The sequence below is a fragment of the Gobio gobio genome (genome assembly GCF_949357685.1).
Source record: "Gobio gobio genome assembly, chromosome: 17".
NCBI lineage: Eukaryota > Metazoa > Chordata > Actinopteri > Cypriniformes > Gobionidae > Gobio > Gobio gobio.
Window position 1 is genome coordinate 6,571,233 of NC_137110.1, and position 14,882 is coordinate 6,586,114.

A 14,882-nucleotide genomic window follows, 5' to 3' on the forward strand; every position below is an offset into this window, starting at 1 on the left:
CTGAACGATATTGACGATATACTGTATGTAACATTAATCTAAATAATCACCCAGATTTAGACCTACCATTATTGTATTTATATATAAAGCGTTTACAGGCAAATTTTCTTTATGGATTTCACCGGCATCGAAATCAGGCTGATATAAATGTCAAGAAACACGATTCCTGGCTGCATGTCAATATCCATGGATCATTGGATCTTTGGTAAGTTGCAAGGAACACTTATATCGAGTCTAACCTTCAGTTTAAACTGATAATCGTTTGTTTTACTCATGTTTCCGCAGTTTCCACTATTAAATCCAGTCATGCAGCAGCTCTTCTGCCACTCAATCTGGCATGTTCCAGCGGGAAAATGACGTCAATGTATACCCTCTATTAAGAGGTAAGCACACACCATTGGCTACTTTTTGGCTTTCACACACACATATCATGGTTTGTTTACATATCAGACTTCAATATTTGTTACATTTCATTTAAAAGGGACAGCTCTCTCAAAAAATAAATAATTTACTCACACTCATGGTTTCAAAACCATTTGACGCCAGTTCAACACAAATAGAGATGCTTGCAAAATATTTGAGCTACTCTTTTCCATTCAGTTATAAAGGAGTGAAATGGAAAAAAATAGTGCAAGACTTGATTTTGTCCAATGGGAATTGATTGGATGGTTGTGGTTTGCTATTGGTTGATCGCATCAGAGTGACAGGTTGCCCCGCCCTCACGCCAGTAAACACATCATCAGAGGACAGAAGAGATTTCTCTGTTAGAAGGAGGGGAAGTTATTTTGATTAAAGAGGGCACTTTTTGTTTAAATGACGTGCACAGATAACCCAGTTAAAATAAACACTGCAATATTCCATAAAAATGAGAATTGTCCATTTTAAATCAATAATGTTGGATGCCACATGCCAGATGTGACATCTTGTGGCACAATAATTCATTGTGTAAAGCAGATTTTAAATATATTATAGAAATTAAGATTTGTCAATTGCATTTCTTGTGACTGAACACAATACAATTCCTTTGAAGGAAATTTGAGCACTATGACAAAGCTGAAGACTTGCTTTTGCATGAATTCGGAAGAATCTGAATATGGTGGGGTTTTTTTTGTTGTCCATTTTGGAATTTAACCAGATGAACCACCATCCATATTCATTGTATGAAAACCAACTTTCCATTAAAACTCTTTAGTCATAGTTACGAAGCTGAATTCCTCCACAAAAACACCACAACCTTACTCAAACACACCGTCTCCACTCGTTTAAATTCATATCCACAGAGAAACTCAAAATAAACCCACACTACTGCACCATCTTCACCCAGCTCTCATTTTTCACACACGTCCCTGCTCCACGATCACTGGCTCTATAAACATTTTCTCTGTGGGGTCTATTTGACAAACTGCATCCGTCAGCCGCCACCTCACTCCAAGATATCTGTTCTTTATTAAACCTGTTTCTTTCATGTCAATATCAGTGATTAGATTGCGCCACAGGAGCGACTTTTTCACATTTTTTTCCTGCATTAGTATGAAAATTGCTGCTGAACCGAAGCAGCTGGGAGTTCCTTCTACCTGTGTATTCCAGCCCCCTGGCAGAAGACTCATTTATTCCGTCTGTTTTTCCCATGGATGGCTGAGAGGGGTACACACATCACAGATAAACACCGGCACAGCAGGGAGTAGTGTTGTGTCTGTACGTGGGCTCCGAGGAAACGACGGAAGAGCCTGGAAAGACACGGTTAATACATAGAACTGAAGAAATACTGCTTAAAGGTTATATCGGTAAATATTTAAAGTAAATGGTTATACTATAGTATTTTCAAATATTAGAATTTTTTTTAAATTTTTTTTTTTTATGTAACATTCAAACAATATAAAAACACACACACACAAAAACAATTATACAATGCTACAAAGTGTCTTGAGATAGCTATTTGGGACTAATCATGGTATCACCATGGTACCATGCCCAAAAAAACAAGGTATTGAATATATACCATGGTATTCTTTAAGTACACTAAAGTACATGTGGAAAATGAAAATGGAAATCATTTAGTACTGTAAATCAACACCATGTTTTTTGGATATAGTACCGTGGTAATACCATGTTATTCTTTGAACTACAGTTGAGTTAACACTCTCTCAGACAAAAGCTGTCACTGTACACCGTTGTACCTAAATTAATACCCTAAAGGCACAATATGTAGCTTTCGCCGCTAGAGTTCGCTTATTCAAAACAAAAGGCGTAGCTCGATGACGCCTTGATTTCACAGGATCATGGGAGTTGTTGTCTTCACCTCTACAGCCGGTGAAAAATAATCCGACAGGACTCGGGCAGAAATCATATTCATGGATGAGCTCATGTCTTACAGATGTATTAGCGTTACTGTAGTATGAAGCAGGTGGAGCTGAACGAGGCGCTGGAGCGATTGCTAATGAGAGACGAGAGCAGTGGAGCTTTTATTCTGTCAGACGAGCGCTTCCGCTTCTTCTGCTCATGTGTGTGTGGGGGAACGCAGCGCTGTTTTATCATATCACACACATTTGAGTGTGTTAAAGTGATGTTATAATGCTACTCTGTGCGTTCACTCGGCGCTACTATGAGACACTTGTTCACACTGCAGTGAGCGAGATCATATTAGGCGGTAAAACATGTACTCGCGGTAAATCAACAACACCAGATTCAAATAATAAGACTAACTGTGTTGAGCTGGAGAACAATGATACGTTTTCTGTCGATGCTCACCTGTCAAATAAAACACATAATATATTAAAGCGTCTTTGATTTTTCTACAAAATAAAACCGGATATTGAGGGTTACGCGGGTATGATTTCATTGATAGGCGACGCACGGACCGTATCCTGGTTAAAATTGCTTATTTCTCTGGATTTAAACATATTTGGAAACATTTGGGATGATGCACACAGGTCAACAAAATATATAACATTGTTCAAGCATTTTTTGGACATTATAAACCAAAAATCTTACATATTGTGCCTTTAAAAGGTACATACTGGTACCCAAATGGTACATATTAGAACCTTTTTAATGTTTGTGTGGGTATTTATGGGGAGTCCTGATTAGGTGCAGCAGGTGAGATGAATCAGAATCCCGGTGACTGCGATCGAATGGGTGGAGGGATGAGATCTGGTGCTGAAGATGTTACAGGCCCAGCACCATGGTACAAAGATTATGACTTTTAAACTCTATTAGTATAAATGTAATCCTCAAATATGCGTGGGAACAATCTTTTAATGGCCAATGAATGGCTCCTCGTCTTTGCATTTCATTGCTATGGAGATGGATTAATAATTGATAACAGAAACTGTTGGTGTTCCTCAAGGATTAATGCTCGGCCTGATAGAGAGGCAAAGGATGTTCGGATGAAAGGAGAGAACGAGGGGATGGAATTAAGTGGGATTCAAAGCAGATAAACGCCCACTCCCTCCTGCTTTTCATGTGAAAGACAAACAACCTATATAAATGATCCAAGGACATAGAGCAATCGTTGATCACCTTGCATTTATTTTATTCAAATAGAAAAGAAAGACGGCTTTAGCCAATTCCTTCGAATTAGCCTTCACTGACAAAGGAAGGACAGAACAAGGACAGAAATCCATGTTTCTCTTGGCAAACTTCCAGTAGAAAATGTCCATTTATTTGGGGTATGTGCTGTGGATCTAATCAAAACGTTTTCCCATTTTATGGCACACGCCACACATCTCTAATTCTCTAGGGAAGTGAGGACGGCCATCCACTTTGATGTTACAGCCTAATGAATTAAATTATCAGATTCGTTTTAATTGATCCGATGGTTTAAAGTGGTTTTATGGTGTTAAGCGGATGCTAATTCGTGATCGCTTATAAAACGGACTGACAAAAAGTCACTCAAGGCCAGTCTGAAACATTCACAGATCAAACCAAAGGCAAACCAAAAGGACAAAAATGGAGGAAAAAGAACAAGGACATCATATATGAGGAGATGCCGCAGATGTGGTACGCGCAAATTGCATTTATTGTTTCACATATACAGTACCTTCTAAAGATGATAACAGTTTAGATAGATGACGATTCAGAATTACACCTCAGATATCTGCAACACATATTAAACTATTAAAAACAGATAATATAGCCGCTTTCTGACACTTTCTCACTAGGTTTCTACAGCAGAGCACTGGCATATTAGATAAAGAAATCATACTAGCCCTGTGCAACAAAGAAATGACTCCTAATGTGGTCAGTAATCTGAGAATAGAGGGCAAATAGGTAGTTTGGAACAAATCAAGCTCCATCACAGAGCGTGTTCGGTTTAGTTATCTCTAATACATTCTCTATTGTTCATTTGTCTTTTGGTTTTCCAGCACTATAACTAAACCTAAAAGTGTATAAAAATCACCTGGCAAACACAATTTTGCCCCTTTAGCGTATTGTTAATGACATATTGAAGGGCCTATTCTTTTCTTTAAAGGAATAGTTCCCCACAAAAATATATAATTCTGTGATATTTGCCTACTCTTGTTCCTAACCCATATATGCAGTTATTTTTTCCCCCATGGAACGCAAAAATATTACGGAGTGTCTATTTACACTTACACTATTGGCAAATGCTATTTGCAATAACTCCACCCACTGACGTCTGATTGGGCCAAACAAAATGACGGAAGACACTGGTTAGTGTACAGCAGCAATAGTATAGGGAGGGATAAAGCACATGGCAGAAAGTTTTGACACAAATCGACCCGAGGTTCGAATCTGCCTTTTGCCGAACTCGCTCTAATCCCTTTGCTCATCACATATCCTACGGTGACCCAGTAGTGCACAACTCAACTCAATATAAAAAGCAAACATAAGTTCACAACACAACGAAAACAAGCCATAACACAACGAAAAAGCCACAACACAAATAAATCAAGCCACAACACAACGGAATCAAGCCACAACACAACGGAATCAAGCCACAACACAAATAAATCAAGCCACAACACAAATAAATCAAGCCACAACACAAATAAATAAAGCCACAACACAACGGAAAAGCCACAACACAACGGAATCAAGCCACAACACAACGGAAAAGCCACAACACAAATAAATAAAGCCACAACACAAATAAATCAAGCCACAACACAAATAAATAAAGCCACAACACAACGGAAAAGCCACAACACAAATAAATCAAGCCACAACACAACGGAAAAGCCACAACACAAATAAATCAAGCCAAAACACAAATAAATAAAGCCACAACACAACGGAAAAGCCACAACACAAATAAATCAAGCCACAACACAACGGAAACAAGCCACAACACAAATAAAACAAGCCACAACACAAATAAATCAAGCCAAAACACAAATAAATAAAGCCACAACACAAATAAATCAAGCCACAACACAACGGAAAAGCCACAACACAAATAAATCAAGCCACAACACAACGGAAAAGCCACAACACAAATAAATCAAGCCACAACACAACGGAAACAAGCCACAACACAAATAAAACAAGCCACAACACAACGGAAAAGCCACAACACAAATAAATCAAGCCAAAACACAAATAAATAAAGCCACAACACAAATAAATCAAGCCACAACAAAACAGAAAAGCCACAACACAAATAAATCAAGCCACAACACATATAAATCAAGCCACAACACAACGGAAAAGCCACAACACAAATAAATCAAGCCATAACACAACGGAAAAGCCACAACACAAATAAATCAAGCCACAACACAACGGAAACAAGCCACAACACAAATAAATCAAGCCACAACACAACGGAAAAGCCACAACACAAATAAATCAAGCCACAACACAAATAAATAAAGCCACAACACAAATAAATCAAGCCACAACAAAACAGAAAAGCCACAACACAAATAAATCAAGCCATAACACATATAAATCAAGCCACAACACAATGGAAAAGCCACAACACACATAAATCAAGCCATAACACAACGGAAAAGCCACAACACAAATAAATCAAGCCACAACACAACGGAAAAGCCACAACACAAATAATCAAGCCATAACACAAAAGAAAAGCCACAACACAAATAAATCAAGCCACAACACAAAAGAAAAGCCACAACACAGATAAATCAAGCCACAACACAACGGAAAAGCCACAACACAAATAAATCAAGCCACAACACAACGGAAAAGCCACAACACAAATAAATCAAGCCATAACACAATGGAAAAGCCACAACACAAATAAATCAAGCCACAACACAACGGAATCAAGCCACAACACAAATAAATCAAGCCACAACACAACGGAAAAGCCACAACACAATGGAAAAGCCACAACACAACGGAAAAGCCACAACACAAATAAATCAAGCCACAACACAATGGAAAAGCCACAACGCAAATAAATCAAGCCACAACACAACGGAAAAGCCACAACACAATGGAAAAGCCACAACACAACGGAAAAGCCACAACACAAATAAATCAAGCCACAACACAATGGAAAAGCCACAACGCAAATAAATCAAGCCATAACACAACGGAAAAGTCTCAACAAAAATAAATCAAGCCACAACACAACGGAAATGCTCCCAACCACTCGGGAGCACACGGAGTGCGGTAAAGATATCAGATATAAGATATCAATACCACAATTAGTTTTAACAGTATGTAGGCTAACCATTGTTTATCGACATTAAATATTAATTCAAAATCACCTACATGCATTATAGCTGCATATTTATGCTCGAGAATGCTTTGACCCGATACCACGGCGCTAAGGGATCGTCTGCCGTCAAGTGGTTGAAACTTATAATTTGTATGAATTAAAATTACTTTTAACATTTAAAAACAGACGTGTTAAAATTCCAGAGCTTGATTGTATTGGTAAAACTGACCAAAAAAAAAGTTAATTTAATTTATACAAATTATGGCCCGGTTTCACAGACAGGGCTTAGACTAAGCCAGGATTAGGCCTTAGTTCAATTAGGACATTTAAGTAACTTTTATAAACGTGCCCAAGAAAAAAACATTACTGGTGTGCATCTTGAGACAAAACAATGCCACTGACATATTTTAAGATTTGTCAGTGCAAGATTCTTTCAGTTAAAACAGCTCAAACATGCATTTTAGTCTAGGATTAGCTTAAGCATTGTCTGTGAAACCGGGGGAATATGTTTCAACTTGGTGGAATAGGCAGACGTTCCCTTAGTGCCGTGGCAGCGGGTCAAAGCGTTCTTGAGTATAAATATGCAGCTATAATGCACGTAGTAGGTGATTTTGAATATATATTTCATGTTGATATACAATTGCACATCTTTACCGCACTCCGAGAGTCCCCTAGCGGTCGGGAACATTTCCGTTGTATTGTGGCTATTTCGTTGTGTTGTGGATTGTTCGTTGTGTTGTGGCTTGATTTCTTTGTGTTGCGTCTTTTTCGTTGCGTTGTGAACTTATTTATGCTTTTTAAATTTCATTGTGTTGTGCACTACTGGGCCACCATACATATCAGATCGAAAAGGCATTTATTTTCAATAAAAAAGAAGAAAATATTCGAAATTGTGGAAATAAAATGTCTAAGGTGTGTTTATCGTGTTTATCTGTACTTATACTGTCCCAATAAGGCAGCATTCATTTAATAATTTTAACAAATATAATCATTTATACTCTGTTATTATTGCATACTGTTCAATGTACAACAACACTGAGGTGCAAACAGTATCTGCCACTATTTATAAGTATAAATATCATCTAACTAATATTAATAGCAGAGCGCTAAGAAATGCTGCTATTTTCACTTATAGTATAAATAGAATCTGTTGCTATTTAAACTTATTTTAAATAGCATCTATTGCTCCAAAAATATGCTATTTTCACTTAGTACAACTTAAAAAATCCCTCATTAGATCGTACCATCAATGGCAGAAATTCCTGGCGTGTCGTAGTTGGCAGGACCAAACATTTCTGGCCATGCTGGCAGGATCTAACATAACAACCAGTAAAAAGTAGTCCATACAACTTGTGATATTCCAAGTCTTCTGAAGGTATATATAAGCTTTTTGTCATGAACAGAATGATATTTAAGACCAAAATCTATTCACTGAAAATCCTCTCAATTTAAACATGGTGCCAGGCGAAATGTTTGTCAGAAGAATTACATAACCCAGTGGTTCTCAACTGTATTCGAAATCCACTTTTCTGCAGAGTTTAGCTCCAAACTTGATCAAACTCCCTTGCCTTTAACTTTAATGGTAATCCAGAAAACCTTGATTCACTTGTTCAGGTGTGTTCAATTTGGGCTGGAGCAAAACTGCACAAAAGTGGACCTCGAGGGCCAGAGTTGAGAACCCTTGATATAACCAATAAAATGTCATGTGATGCATCAAAAGGTGCCATTTTATTTGAAATCTACATAAAGAGGGAAATATGGTAATGCTTATTGATGTAAATGTTGGTTATGTTCCCAAGATAAAGTCATATATAATGTCATATGGACTATTTTCACATTCAGTGGTAAAAGTAGTCTGGAACAACATAAATAATGACAAAAAAAATATGCACCATTTTCCTAGAAGAGATAGACTGCAAGTCTTAAGTGCACATCTCATAAAGATTAATTTTTCTCAATGTTAAATGACCTCAAATCTAACAGGAATGGACTTAAAGCCACAAAACTCTTATTTCATGGGGTCCTGAAGCTGGAATCTCTTTTGCACTTGTTTGGATCCTCTGAAAACATATGTCAACCTAAACAATATGGCATATTATGGCATTATACTGTAAAGTTTGCACTTCGTAACTGTGTCAGTATTCATAGCACAACACAACAATACTAGTCATGCCCCCTAAAGGGGCTTCTTATTCATCAGTTAAAGGCGATTTGCTGCCTGTGAATATGAATTACTGCATAGCACAGCATGATCAGTCTGAAAATGTCCCACTGATATGTACCTGGCAGACATTTTCATCTGCTGAAATGACGGACAGAAGCAACCAACAATTACTCATTGTGGAGGTATGTGGCAACCTGCCTCATGAACGGCATCTAAATGAGCTTGTTGTACGGGCTGTCATTCATCTAAAATGACTTTCAAATTTGTTTTGTCAAATTGGTTGAGACTAGTGAAGGTTGTGTAGGATTGCAAGCAGGACTTCTAGTTTCTGCAAGGAAAACAAATTTTTGCTTACAACTTAAACTTGACATTTGTATGAAATGTGTAAATTAATTTAACTGTACTATTAAAAATGCTTTTTTATTTTACCAATCAAAAAGAAACATAAAGCCTAATCATAAAGAGCTTTCAAGCCACATCCACCAAACTCGACACAGTCCTTCAGCCTGTTCTGACTCAGATGGCTGTATCTTTTGTATCTGAATCAGTTTCTAGCTGACAAGCAAAAATACTCCAAAACTCAGAGATTTCTATTGAGGGCAAAACAATGAGCTCAAACAATCAGTTATCTGCAAAAATCCATACCAAAAAATGTTCTGGGTTGCGTATGTTGCTGGAGCAGCTGAAGGTTTATTCAATTTATGTAAACTAATATATACAGTACGAGAGCGACCTCTAGAGGCCAAATAAAACACTGTCACTGACGCCTCGTGGTGTTTGTTTTGACGCGTGAGGCTGCATATCTGCACAGAGACACTTTAGATGAGGATTTTAAACAATGAAACGGTATGTATACAGTACACTACAGTATGTGTTTTCATATTATTATAAAGTAATTACACTGAACAAAATTGCACGTTTTAGAGTGGCCTTTTATTGTGGCCAGCCTAATGCACACCTGTGCAATTAGCATGCTGTCTAATCGGCATCTTGATATGCCACGCCTGTGAGGCGGATGGATTATCTCGGCAAAGGAGAAGTGCTCACTAACACAGATTCAGACAGATTTGTGAACAATCTTTGAGAGAAACAGGCCTTTTGAGTACATAGAAAAAGTCTTAGAACTTTGAGTTCAACTCATGAAAAATGGGGGCAAAAGCAAAAGTGTTTTGTTTATAATTTTGTTCAGTGTAATTTGTTGACTATGCTGCATTAGTGGAGAAAGAACAGCAGTATGTTTGCCGTAAAGGCTGAGAGGACACTAACATTAGCCTGCCTCAAGCAGATAAAACATTGTGAAAAAAACACACCCAAGTCCTACCCAAATGTTTAATGTAACGATTGTTACCATCTTTTTGCATTAGTTTATATCCAGCTGGTCACTTTTAAGCAATTATTATGCAGAGAAGTTGCATATGTAAAGCTAATGACATGAGAAGGCAAACTGATATGTTCATGCAACCGACAGTAAAAACAAATCAGAAACGCATTCCGCTCTCAGTTTTTTTTTTTTATTGTCACTGTCATACATGTTTAGATCAGAATCATCATGTGTTCTAAAATACACTCACCTAAAGGATTATTAGGAACACCATACTAATACTGTGTTTGACCCCCTTTCGCCTTCAGAACTGCCTTAATTCTACGTGGCATTGATTCAACAAGGTGCTGAAAGCATTCTTTAGAAATGTTGGCCCATATTGATAGGATAGCATCTTGCAGTTGATGGAGATTTGTGGGATGCACATCCAGGGCACGAAGCTCCCGTTCCACCACATCCCAAAGATGCTCTATTGGGTTGAGATCTGGTGACTGTGGGGGCCATTTTAGTCCAGTGAACTCATTGTCATGTTCAAGAAACCAATTTTAAATGATTCGAGCTTTGTGACATGGTGCATTATCCTGCTGGAAGTAGCCATCAGAGGATGGGTACATGGTGGTCATAAAGGGATGGACATGGTCAGAAACAATGCAGGCTGTGGCATTTAAACGATGCCCAATTAGCACTAAGGGGTCTAAAGTGTGCCAAGAAAACATCCCCCACACCATTACACCACCACCACCAGCCTGCACAGTGGTAACAAGGCATGATGGATCCATGTTCTCATTCTGTTTACGCCAAATTCTGACTCTACCATCTGAATGTCTCAACAGAAATCGAGACTCATCAGACCAGGCAACATTTTTCCAGTCTTCAACTGTCCTATTTTGGTGAGCTCGTGCAAATTGTAGCCTCTTTTTCCAATTTGTAGTGGAGATGAGCGGTACCCGGTGGGGTCTTCTGCTGTTGTAGCCCATCCGCCTCAAGGTTGTGCGTGTTGTGGCTTCACAAATGCTTTGCTGCATACCTCGGTTGTAACGAGTGTTTTTTTCAGTCAAAGTTGATCTTCTATCAGCTTGAATCAGTCGGCCCATTCTCCTCTGACCTCTAGCATCAACAAGGCATTTTCGCCCACAGGACTGCCGCATACTGGATGTTTTTCCCTTTTCACACCATTCTTTGTAAACTCTAGAAATGGTTGTGCGTGAAAATTCCAGTAACTGAGCAGATTGTGAAATACTCAGACCGGCCCGTCTGGCACCAACAACCATGCCACGCTCAAAATTGCTTAAATCACCTTTCTTTCCCATTCTGACATTCAGTTTGGAGTTCAGGAGATTGTCTTGACCAGGACCACACCCCTAAATGCATTGATGCAACTGCCATGTGATTGGTTGATTAGATAATTGCATTAATGTGAAATTGAACAGGTGTTCCTAATAATCCTTTAGGTGAGTGTATATGCAAATAAAGTGGGAGAGTATACAAAATATGTTTCTAATTTCAGTCCTATGGCGTTTATGTAGATATAAAGATGGCAATCTTTAAGCATGGTTGTTTGGATTTATATGAAATGGTAACACTTTACATTATTTGTAATACTATTTGTAACATTAACTAAGGTTAAAGGTATAGTTCACCCAAAAATTAAAATTAGCCCATAATTTACTCACCCTCAAGTCATCCTAGGTGTATATGACATTCTTCTTTCAGACGAATACAACCTGAGTTATATTACAAAAGTCCAGGCTAATCCAAGCATTAGAATTGGATTACCGGTAATAGTTGCTCTGTTTTTTAAGTCCATAAAAAGTGCATCTGTCCGTCAAATAACTGCTCCACGCGGCTCCGGGTGTTAATAAAGGCATTCTGAAGCTAATCGATGCGTTTGTGTAAGAAAAATATCCATATTTAAAACTTTATAAAGTAAACTTTCGGCCGACACATCTAACAGTTCATTGTCTTGATTGTTTACAGGTGTGTCTTGTTCAGTTTTCAGTCCTTGTGTATTTAAAGGGTTAGTTCACCCAAAAATGAAAATTCTGTCATTAATTACTCACCCTCATGTCGTTGGACACCCGTAAGACCTCCGTTCATATTCGGAACACAAATGAAGATATTTTTGTTGAAAGCTGATGGCTCTGAAAGGCTTCAGATAGGCCTCCATTGGCATTCAGTACATTTACACTCCCAAGACCCATAAAAGGCACTTAAAACGTTGTTACAAAGTCCATCTCACCACAGTGACTCTATAATAATTTTACGATGCGACGACAATAGTTTTTGTGCGCAAAAAAAAAATCTAAATAACACCTTTATCCAACTTGTTCTTGTCTTCCGTGTGTGCCTCCACGACGCATGCGCGAGAATATGACGCAGATCCGGCATTCGGACACATGACCCAGAAGCGATTTGTTTACAAGCAGAGGAAGACGCGCGTATCTAAGCTGTTGAATTCTACATTGATCGTGCTTTAGGTCTCGGCGTAGTTCTCAAAATCGGGCTAAAGTGTGCATTTAATGGATTCCCGAACGCTGGCGCTACGTCATATTCTCGCGCATGCGTCGTGGAGGCACACACGGAAGACAAGAACAAGTTGGATAAAGGTGTTATTTTGATTTATTTTTGCGCACAAAAACTATTGTCGTTGCATCGTAAAATTATTATAGAGCCACTGTGGTGAGATGGACTTTGTAACGACGTTTTAAGTGCCTTTTATGGGTCTTGGGAGTGTAAATGTACTGAATACCAATGGAGGCCTATCTGAAGCCTTTCTCAGCCATCAGCTTTCAATAAAAATATCTTCATTTGTGTTCCGAATATGAACGGAGGTCTTACGGGTGTCCAACAACATGAGGGTGAGTAATTAATGACAGAATTTTCATTTTTGGGTGAACTTACCCTTTAAGCCCTTATGTTTGACTTGTTCCTGGTTGAGTATTGTTTGTGTAACCCGCTATGGTGAGTGTCTGTTCATGTGTTCAAGGCAAGGTCAGGTCAGGTCAGGTCAAGTCTGGTCAAGTCCTTGTTTATTTTGTATCATTTCTTGTTTTGGAATAAACTGCACTTGAGTTCATCTACACTTGCCTCCAGTGGATCATATACAGTTACAGTAAGGCCTTAATAACCTTTTTAGACACTCTATAAGTTCATAAGAACAGTTTGCCTTGACAAACTTCACTTTTCTAACTCTACTTTAAAACGTAGGATGAGAATAATATGCCTTTTAACCAAGGTAACTTCTCTGGTCCTACTCGCCCCGCTCCGATCAGGCGTCTCAGGCATTGGAGGAGGGCGCACTAACAAAAACGCTAAAAACCGCCGTCTCTTGTGTGCCTCTTGAGATCAGGGGAGTGAGGTTTACCTGCACAGCACTAACTAGCTGGCCTCCATTACACAGAATGGTCAAAACTTAGCAAGCAAACCAATAAGTTAATAAACTTGGAAAGTTTTAGTACATTAATTTGTGTATAAAATTTGAGGATACGGTATGCTAACCACTGCATCTTTTAAAATAGAATTTAGGTTTGATTTTAGAATCAGACCAATATGACAAAAATGTCATGTTACTTTTAGAAAGATAAATTGGTAGATACTTGACAGTTAAATTACATTGAGAGGTAATGACCAGCATACAGCACCATGGGGGAAAATATGATTATTTTTTTGCCCTTGGTTAATTAAATCTTTACACAGACTATATCCAAAAATAGTCAGTCTGAGACACTTTAGCTTGATTGAACTGCCTCATATTGTGGCACACAAAACGTCTGCCATCCATCAACAGATTGATAGTGAAGGGTGTTTTTAATTTCGTTTTAGTCTTAAGTTCATCCACAGTGGTAAATGGAGAGAGAGAGAGAGAGAGAGAGAGAGAGAGAGAGAGAGAGAGAGTGATACTCTGAATCAGAAACGAAGCTAATCCCTTTAACCACACGGTGCATGTCAGTGTTTTTCCATCTCATCAGAAATGTCAGCCGCTGAAGTGACAAGGGAGGAAAGATTGAAATGTCATGCATGATTTATGGAACCTTTTCATGCAACACTGTTTATATGACAGCGCTGTTTTATCTGTGAATTCAGCTCGACTGATTTGCCTCCCACTAAGAAGTAAACGAGTGACGGTGTAAACACACGATTCTCACTGGAGAAAAAGACCTGTGGCCTGCATAAAAAAAAACAAGAAGTAAAAATTACTTTATTTTTCTTCCGCAAGTTTTTGCACGCAGTAAATTTCACAAATGGAATTACGTAAACTCTACTTAACCAATAAAATTTAACAAAGAAAATAAGTAACTGTAACTTGGCCGCTTGAGTAATTTCTACTAAAGCCCAGTTTCCACCGAAATTACCCAGAACAATTTGTATCAGGAACTTTTTTTACAGGAACTTTTTAGGAAATATTTACCCGGAACTTAATTTAGACCCTGGTTCCTGCGGTCGAAACACACCGAGTACCATCCCAAAGTTCCTAGTTCCTGCGGCTTTAAAAGTGTATGTTTTACTTAGAAACATCTAAGTATTACATTACATATTGTGTAGTAACCATCTCTAAAGTAACACCGCATCTGAACACGGAGACCTCAATACTTGATACACAATACACAATCACGGTAACATTCAATAGATTGTTTTTGAGTATGAATGTGTCATTTTGAGTAGAAAATTGTCACAAAATGGCAAGTTACTAAACCTAACACAATGATAAAACAATCAGCCTTATTAATTATTCAAGCCCCAGT